This window comes from Triticum urartu, chromosome 6A, assembly GCF_056163025.1.
Source record: "Triticum urartu cultivar PI428250 chromosome 6A, HENAU_Tu73, whole genome shotgun sequence".
In the NCBI taxonomy this organism is placed as follows: Eukaryota; Viridiplantae; Streptophyta; class Magnoliopsida; order Poales; family Poaceae; genus Triticum; species Triticum urartu.
The window spans coordinates 370,544,776-370,554,473 of NC_141878.1; positions in this window are offsets into that span (position 1 = coordinate 370,544,776).

The window sequence follows — 9,698 nt, forward strand, 5'->3', positions numbered from 1 at the left end:
GAAACGTTGCCGCATGGCGAAGGCCGAGCTTAAGGACCTTCGCGACGAGCAGGCCGCCCGCACCCGTCAGCTCGAGGTGCAGCAGGAGTTGTTGAAGGCGGGAGGTTGCGCTCGCCAACCGCAACGTTGAACTAGAGCAGGCAGCCAAGAACAGGCTGTGGAGTGGAGCCGTCTGGAGAAGCTGAAGGAGGAGACAGAAACGGCTCAGGCGTCCCACACCAAGATCGTCTTCGAGGAGAAGGCCCGGCTGGAGGCTAGGGAGAAATCTGTCACCACGGCTCAAAAGGCGGCCGCCGCGTGGCGCGACGCCTTCGTCTCCCTCGAGCCGAGATTCCGCAAGGCACTGCAGGACCTTTACGGGGAAGGGTACGAGAAGCCACAGGCAACTCCAGAGGAAGGCCCCGCCGGGTTGCTCCCCAAGCTTGCCACGGTGCTCAAGGGCATCGTCGTGGATTGGGCCCCATGGTGGAGGGAGAGGCTCGCGTGCTTTTTACTTCGGCCGCAATGCACATCTTCAGCCACCTCCAGCTTTGGGACCCCAGCTTCGACCTTGGTGCACTACTCGAACTAGTGGATCCTGAGCTCCATGACGTTGCCGCCGAGGCCGTGAAGAAGCAGGTGGAGGCCCTGCTGCAGAAGTTCCTTTGCGTCGACCCTGCGGCCGCGGCTGATGGCAAGGACGGCGACATTGTCGATAACGGGCCTCCCCAGGTGGGCGATGGTGGTGTCCAAGGCTGAGGAAGAGGCTCGAAGGTGGCGCTCCTCCCTATTTTAATCTTGCAACATTTATCGTGCCTCGCGGAGGAGTAAGGATTCATGCTTTGAGTTTTCAAGAGAAACTATGTTTTTGTAATAATTTGCTAGGGTTCCGCGATTTTCTTTTCGTTTGCTTTAATGTTCTGCGTCGGCAGGGCTTGGCCACACGCATGCCTCAACCGCCATTGGGTCGTCCATATCACCAGGATGAGACCAAGGGATGAGGAGCTACGTGACCACTGAGGTTCCTGAGTCGCGATGCTCAGGAGTCCCCCTTGACGTACAAACAACCCTTAGGAAGGAGATGCAGGTGTAGGTTTTAGTGTTCTGCGTCGGCAGGGCCCGGCCCCTCGCATACCTCAGCCGCCGTTAGGGCGTCCGGATCACTAGGACGAGACCAAGGGGTGAGGGGCTACGTGACCAGTTAGGCTCCTGGGTCACGATGCCCAGGAGTCCCCCTTGACGTACGAACAACCCTTCATATGTTTCCTCGTCGAGCTCTCACTCGGGAGGGGCACGCGAAGACTAGGTCCGAGGGACCTGGCAAGGTGGCCTATGTCAGGCATGACCAAGCACATCCCCCGTGCCCATCCCCCTCGCGCCATTCTCTCGAGGGGGGAAACGGCATGGTGAGGCTGAGCAGCGAGCCCAGTGGCTCTCCTGAGTTTAGTGCAGCCGTTAGGCTGCCCTCAGTTGTTTATTCATCGGCGCGGAGCATGGTGCTTCTGCTCTTGCACGGGCATAGCCACTCCTCCACCATGTCGTCCGCCAGCGTGGAGCATGGGGCTTCCACTGGTACGTGGGTGGGAGCCCCCTCTGAGGGGAGACTCCAGGGCGTGTACAGCCATGTCCTCTTGCACGACAGGACTAGAGGAGGTGTGTATGTGCACTCTAAAGGAAATATGCCCTAGAGGCAATAATAAAGTTGTTATTTATATTTCCTTATATCATGATAAATGTTTATTATTCATGCTAGAATTGTATTAACCGGAAACTTAGTACATGTGTGAATACATAGACAAATGGAGTGTCACTAGTATGCCTCTACTTGACTAGCTCATTAATCAAAGATGGTTAAGTTTCCTAACCATAGACATGAGTTGTCATTTGATTAACGGGATCACATCATTAGAGAACGATGTGATTGACTTGACCCATCCATTAGATTAGCACTATGATTGTTTAGTTTTATTGCTATTTCTTTCATCATGACTTATACATGTTCCTATGACTATGAGATTATGCAACTCCAGAATACTGGAGGAACACTTAGTGTGATATCAAACATCACAACATAACTGGGTGACTATAAAGATGCTCTATAGGTGTCTCCGATGGTGTATGTTGAGTTGGCATAGATCGAGATTAGGATTTGTCACTCCGACTGTCGGAGAGGTATCTCTGGGCCCTCTCGGTAATGCACATCACTATAAGCCTTGCAAGCACTGTAACTAATGAGTTAGTTGCGGGATGTTGCATTACGGAACGAGTAAAGAGACTTGCCGATAACGAGATTGAACTAGGTATTGAGATGTCGACGATCGAATCTCAGGCAAGTAACATACCGATGACAAAGGGAACAACATATGTTGTTACGCGGTTTGACCGATAAAGATCTTCGTAGAATATGTAGGAGCCAATATGAGCATCCAGGTTCCGCTATTGGTTATTGACCGGAGAAGTGTCTCGGTCATGTCTACATAGTTCTCGAACCTGTAGGGTCCGCACGCTTAACGTTTGATGACGATCGGTATTATGAGTTTATGTGTTTTGATGTACTGAAGGTAGTTTGGAGTCCCGAATGTGATCACGGACATGACGAGGAGTCTCGAAATGGTCGAGACATAAATATTGATATATTGGACGACTATATTCGGACACCAGAAATGTTCCGGAGAAGTTTCAGATAAAACTTGAGTGCTGGAGGGTTACCGGAACCCCCCGGGGGAACTAATGGGCCTCATGGGCCTTAGTGGAGAGAGAGAGAGAGGCGGCTAGGGCAGACCGCGCGCCCCCTCCCCCTTGGGTCTGAATTGGGCTAGGGAAGGGGGCGGTGTCCCCCTGTCCTTCTCCCTCTCTCTGTGTCCTTCCTTCCCCCTCTCTTCCCTGTTGTAAACCTACTAGGAATATGATTCCTATTCCTAGTAAGAATCCTACTTGGGGCGCGCCCCTATAGGGCTGGCCAGCCTCCCCCTTGCTCCTTTATATACGGGGGCAGGGGGCACCCTAGAACACACACGTCGACAGTTGTCTTAGCCGTGTGTGGTGCCCCCCTCCACCATATTCCACATCGGTCATATCGTCATAGTGCTTAGGCGAAGCCCTGCACCGGTAACTTCATCATCACCGTCATCATGTTGTCGTGCTGACGAAACTCTCCCTCGGCCTCAACTGGATCAAGAGTACGAGGGACGTCAACGAGTTGAACGTGTGCTGAACATGGAAGTGCCGTACGTTCGGTGCTGAGATCGGTCGGGTTGTGAAGACTACGACTACATCAACTGCGTTGTCATAACGCTTCCGCTTTCGGTCTACGAGGGTACGTGAACAACACTCTCCCCTCTCATTGCTATGCATCACCTAGATGGATCTTGCGTGTGCATAGGAATTTTTTTGAAATTATTGCGTTCCCCAACAGTGGCATCCGAGCCAGGTCTATGCGTAGATGTTATATGCACGAGTAGAAAACAAAGGAGTTGTGGGCGTGAGTATATACATATTGCTTGCCGTCACTAGTTGATTCTTAATTCAGCGGTATTGTTGGATGAAGCGGCTCAGACCGACATTACGCGTACGCTTAAGCGAGACTGGTTCTACCGACGTGCTTGACACACAGGGGGCTAGTGGGTGTCTGTTTCTCCAAGTTCAGTTGAATCGGTTTCAATGAACATGGTTCTTTCTTGAAGATCAAAAAGCAATCACTATACTACATTGTGGTTTTGATGCGTAGGTAAGAACGGTTCTTGCTAGAAGCCCGTAGCAGCCACGTAAAACTTGCAACAACAAAGTAGAGGACATTTAACTTGTTTTTGCAGGGCATGTTGTGATGTGATATGGTCAAGATGTTATTATATATATTGTTGTATGAGATAATCATGTTTTGTAACACAATTATGGGCAACTAGCAGGAGTCATATGGTTGTCGCTTTATTGTATGAAATGCAATCACCATGTAATTGCTTTACTTTATCGCTAAGCGATAGCGATAGTCGTAGAAGCAATAGTTGGCGAGACGACAACGATGCTTCGATGGAGATCAAGGTGTCAAGCCGGTGACGATGGTTATCATGACGGTGCTTTGGAGATGGAGATCAAAGGCACGAGATGATGATGGCCATATCATATCACTTATATTTGACTACATGTGATGTTTATCCTTTTTGCATCTTATTTTGCTTAGTTTGGTGGTAGCATTATAAGATGATCTCTCACTAAATTTCAAGGTACAAGTGTTCTCCCTGAGTATGCACTGTTGCTACAGTTCGTCATGCTGAGACACCACCTGATGATCGGATGTGATAAGCTCTACGTTCAGATACAATGGGTGCAAGCCAGTTTTGCACAAGAAGAATACTCGGGTTAAACTTGACAAGCCTAGCATATGCAGATATGACCTCGGAACACTAAGACCGAAAGGTCAAGCGTGAATCATATAGTAGATATGATCAACATAGTGATGTTCACCGTTGAAAACTACTCCATCTCACGTGATGATCAGACATGGTTTAGTTGATATGGATCACGTGATCACTTACATGATTTGAGGGATGTCTATCTAAGTCGGAGTTCTTAGTTAATATGATTAATTGAACTTTAATTTATCATGAACTTAGTACCTGATAGTATTTTGCATGTCTATGTTGTTGTAGATAGATGGCCCGTGCTGTTGTTCCGTTGAATTGTAATGCATTCCTAGAGAAAGCTAAGTTGAAGGATGCTGGAAGCAACTACACGGACTGGGTCCGTAACTTGAGGATTATCCTCATTGCTGCACAGAAGTATTACATCCTGGAAGCACAGCTGGGTGACAAACCTGCTGCAGATGCTCCTGACATGTTAAGAATATCTGGCAAAGCAAAGCTGATGACTACTCGATAGTTCAGTGTGCCATGCTTTACGGCTTAGAACCGGGACTTCAACAACGTTTCGAACGTCATGGAGCGTAAGAGATGTTCCAGGAGTTGAAGTTAATATTTCAAGCAAATGCCCGGACTGAGAGATATGAAGTCTCCAATAAGTTCTATAGTTGCAAGCTTTAAGCTTGAATATTATATCTGGATCTTGTTTGATGCGAGACGGTTATTCATTTAAATCAGAGAATAATGGTTATTCTATTTATATGAGTAATACCTTTTATGGTCATGCACCCTTGATGAGTGCTCTATTTTTACTTAATCTCGATAGTAGTGATACAGATATTCATAGTATTGAAGCCAAAAGATATAAATTTAATAATCATAGTGCAACTTATTTGTGGCACTGCCGTTTAGGTCATATTGGTGTAAAGCGGATGAAGAAACTCCATGCTGATGGACTTTTGGAATCACTTGATGCTTGCGAAACATGCCTCATGGGCAAGATGACTAAGACTCTGTTCTCTGGAACAATGGAATGAGCAACAGACTTATTGGTAATAATACATATGGATGTATGCGGTCCGGTGAGTGTTGATGCTCGTGGCGAGTATTGTTATTTTCTGACCTTCACTGATGATTTGAGCAGATATGGGTATATCTACTTGAGGAAACACAATTCTGAAACATTTGAAAAGTTCAAAGAATTTCAGAGTGAAGTGGAAAATCATGGTAACAAGAAAATTGACTTTCCACGATCTGATCGTGGAGGTGAATATTTGAGTTATGAGTTTGGTCTTCATTTGAAACAATGCTCAATAGTTCCGCAACTCACGCCACCTGGAACACCACAGTGTAATGGTGTGTATGAACGTCGTAACCGCACTTTATTAGATATGGTGCGATCTATGATGTCTCTTACTAATTTACCGCTATCGTTTTGGGGTTATGCTTTAGAGACGGCTGCATTCACCTTAAATAGGACACTATCGAAATCCGTTGAGACGACACCTTATGAAATGTGGTTTGGCAAGAAACCCAAATTGTCGTTTCTTAAAGTTTTGGGTTGCGATGCTTATTTCAAAAAGCTTCAACCTCAAAAGCTCGAACCCAAATTGGAGAAATGTGTCTTCATAGGATACCCAAAGGAGACTGTTGGGTACACCTTCTATCACAGATCCAAAGGCAAGATATTCGTTGCTAAGAATGGATCCTTTCTAGAGAAGGAGTTTCTCTCGAAAGAAGTGAGTGGGAGGAAAGTAGAACTTGATGAGGTAATTATACCTGCTCCCTTATTGGAAAGTAGTTCATCGCAGAAATCAGCTCCAATGATTCCTACACCAGTAAGTGAGGAAGCTAATGATTATGATCATGAAACCTCTAATCAAGTTACTATCGAACCTCGTAGGTCAACCAGAGTAAGATCCGCACCAGAGTGGTACGGTAATCATATTCTGGAGGTCATGTTACTTGACCCTGATGAACCTACGAACTATTAGGAAGCGATGATGAGCCCAGATTCTACAAAATGGCTTGAGGCCATGAAATTTGAGATGCGATCCATGTATGAGAACAAAGTGTGGACTTTGGTTGACTTGACCGATGATCGGCAAGCCATAGAGAATAAATGGATCTTCAAGAAGAAGACTGACGCTGACAGTAATGTTACTGTCTACAAAGCTCGACTTTTTGCAAAAGGTTTTCGACAAGTTCAAGGAGTTGCTTCAGGACAACCCCGTTGCAGGAGGACGTGAGGTGACCTCTTCTTTCCGCGCTGGAGTCGCCGCGGCCGCGGCAGGCCGCTTGGCCTTAGAGGCCCTAGCCTCCTCCTTCTTCCTCTTTACCACCGACGTCAACTTGGCCATCAAGAGGAAAATGTATGGGCACTCCGTCAAGAGCGGGAAGCAAAGACAAGGTGAAGCACTTACTCATCCTCAGTGACGTACGACCTCTTCCTACCCAGGAGCGCAGCACCCCCGAGCTTCCTAGGTGCAAGCTTCGTCATGCTCCAAGGGGCGAACGAGCGCGCAGTGGCCCTAGCCTCCTCTTTCTTCGTCATGCTTCGTCATGCTCCCCGGGGAAGCGACACCGTCCCGCCCTTCTTCAGGGTCCCCAGCTTCGGCCTCCTCCGGGGGTGCCCCTCGACCTTGTGGCAACCCCGGTGGAGCGCAGCAATCCCTCGACCAGGTACTCACCGACGTCGTCGTCATCGGAGAGGACGGGGAGGAGCTCGCTCTGCCGCGGGGAGAGGTCTCCCCCACCCCCTCCAAGGTCGCCTCCGAGTCCCCCTCCTCCTTCTCCTCCTCGGAGTGCTCGCCGGAGGACACCGACACCGAAAAGATATGGGGCTGGGAAAGCTTTGGCGGCATGATCCCCTGCTCATTGAAGATAGGCATGGTGGCGGCTACCTTCTCTCCGTCGTCACGACAGTACAGCAGGAGGTAGGCCGCTGGGAGGACGCCCGGGTCCTTCTCGAGCAAGGTGTGCATGGCCTTGCTCAGCTCCTCGTTGGACAGGTCATCCGGGCACAGCCGGAGTTTATCCTCCGCGCCCTTGAGGCTCCACAGAGGGAGCCAGCACGCCTGGAGCGGAGCCAGGCGCTGCGTCAGGAATTCCCTGATAAGCATGGCCCCTGTCAGCTTCTCCGCCTTTAGGTCTGCTGTCATCTTCTCCAGCAGCAGCTCCGCCCGGGAGTTGATGAGCTTCTCGTGAGCCCACCGGTCTAGTTTCGTCGGCAACATGGTCGGTAGCTCCAGCCGAGCTTGAGAGCGCTTGGCATCCATGAAGATCCACTTATGCCGGAAGTCGTCCACCTTCTTCCCGGCCCTCGAGATCGCGTTGCTGCCATGAGATGTGACGAAGCAGACGCACACGGAGCACTGGGTGCCGCCCATCCAGGGGTAGAAGAAGTGGCGGAACAACAACAGAGGTGCCACCCCCACAAACGCCTCGCATTAGAAGGTGAAGATCGACAAGAGGAGGATGGATTTGGGATGAAGATGAAGGGCGTGGATTTGGTAATGGTTGAGGATGGCGAAGAAGAAACTGGAGACGGGGGGGACGAGCCCAACAAAGACGTTGTGCAGGAAGAAGGGGTAGAAGGTCTTCCCCAAGGTTCCGGATTGACTGAGCCGACATGGAGCACCGTCTCCCCTCCCTCATTGGCGCTGCTCGCCCTCAGCAACAGCACGGCAGCGAGATGTTTTTCCTTAGTGACGATGGATGCACTAAGGGCTGGCTCGACCGAGGGGGCCGAGCATGTGGAAGGAGTGGCGGACTTCGCTTTTTCGGTCGCCATCGGAGGCAAGTCCGGGAGAGGTTGGCAGATCTGGAGGCGCTCTGAGCAGGGAGAGAAGGGGGTCTGGAGCAAGAAGAAGGGAAGGCAATGAAGGCTCAGCGGCAGGCGGCAGCCTTTTTGTCAGCCCAGGACGGTTGCCAAGGCTGCATGGATAAGCGGAGACGCCCACGTCCCATCAAGAGCCACACGTCGACCAATGTCGCAGGTGGTTGGGGCCCGCGGCGCTGCACGCTTGCCCTTTGGCTTCGCCTCGAAGCCAAGTCCGAGTGCGCCTTGGGCCCGGGAGCTACTTTCGGCCTTCTGGGAACAGGGGTACCCAAACTTGCGTGCTTGTGGCCCACGGCATGGCTCCATCGACGGCCTGGTACAGCCCATCTTCGGCACCAACAACGCAAGACCCTCGCGAGGTGGACGACGCCAAGACCTCCAGAGGGAGCGGCCTCTTTAGGCTGGCTCCTGAGGGGCGGAGATTTCTATGTGAGCCCTCACCTCGTGAGGTTTGCATGATGCAAGCCATGACGACCAAGGCTAGGCGGGCGCCAGCGGGCGCAGTACAACAGGTTTCCTCTTTGGTGCTAAAGAGGCAAGCACAGGCGTGGAGTCCTGAAACATCAACCAAAGGTTTCCATTTCCATGCAACAAGAACAAGACCACCGGGACGGCAGGATGGAGGTCATCACCGAGCCCACAACGGCGTCACGACCAGAGGATTTGCAGACGAAGACCACCTTTCATCAGGATAAGATGTACTAGTTGTCTCCCTGTGAATTTGGCCACGGCGTGGGGAGGAGGTGGCACCGGCGCCAGGGCTGGCGAAGCAACGATAGCAAGGACGACCAGGAGGACGTGAGCATTGAGAGGCCAACCCCGTTGCAGGAGGACGTGAGGTGACCTCTTCTTTCCGCGCTGGAGTCGCCGCGGCCGCGGCAGGCCGCTTGGCCTTAGAGGCCCTAGCCTCCTCCTTCTTCCTCTTTACCACCGACGTCAGCTTGGCCATCAAGAGGAAAGTGTATGGGCACTCTGTCAAGAGCGGGAAGCAAAGACAAGGTGAAGCACTTACTCATCCTCAATGACGTACGACCTCTTCCTACCCAGGAGCGCGGCACCCCCGAGCTTCCTAGGTGCAAGCTTCGCAATGCTCCCAGGGGCGAACGAGCGTGCAGTGGCCCTAGCCTGCTCCTTCTTCGTCATGCTTCGTCATGCTCCCCGGGGAAGCAACACCGTCCCACCCTTCTTCAGGGTCCCCAGCTTCGGCCACCTCCGGGGGTGCCCCTCGACCTCGTGGCAACCCTGGTGGAGCGCAGCAATCCCTCGACCAGGTACTCACCGACGTCGTCGTCATCGGAGAGGACGGGGAGGAGCTCGCTCTGCCGCGGGGAGAGGTCTCCCCCACCCCCTCCAAGGTCGCCTCCGAGTCCCCCTCCTCCTTCTCCTCCTCGGAGTGCTCGCCGGAGGACACCGACACCGAAAAGATATGGGGCTGGGAAAGCTTTGGCGGCATGATCCCCTGCTCATTGAAGATAGGCATGGTGGCGGCTACCTTCTCTCCGTCGTCACGACAGTACAGCAGG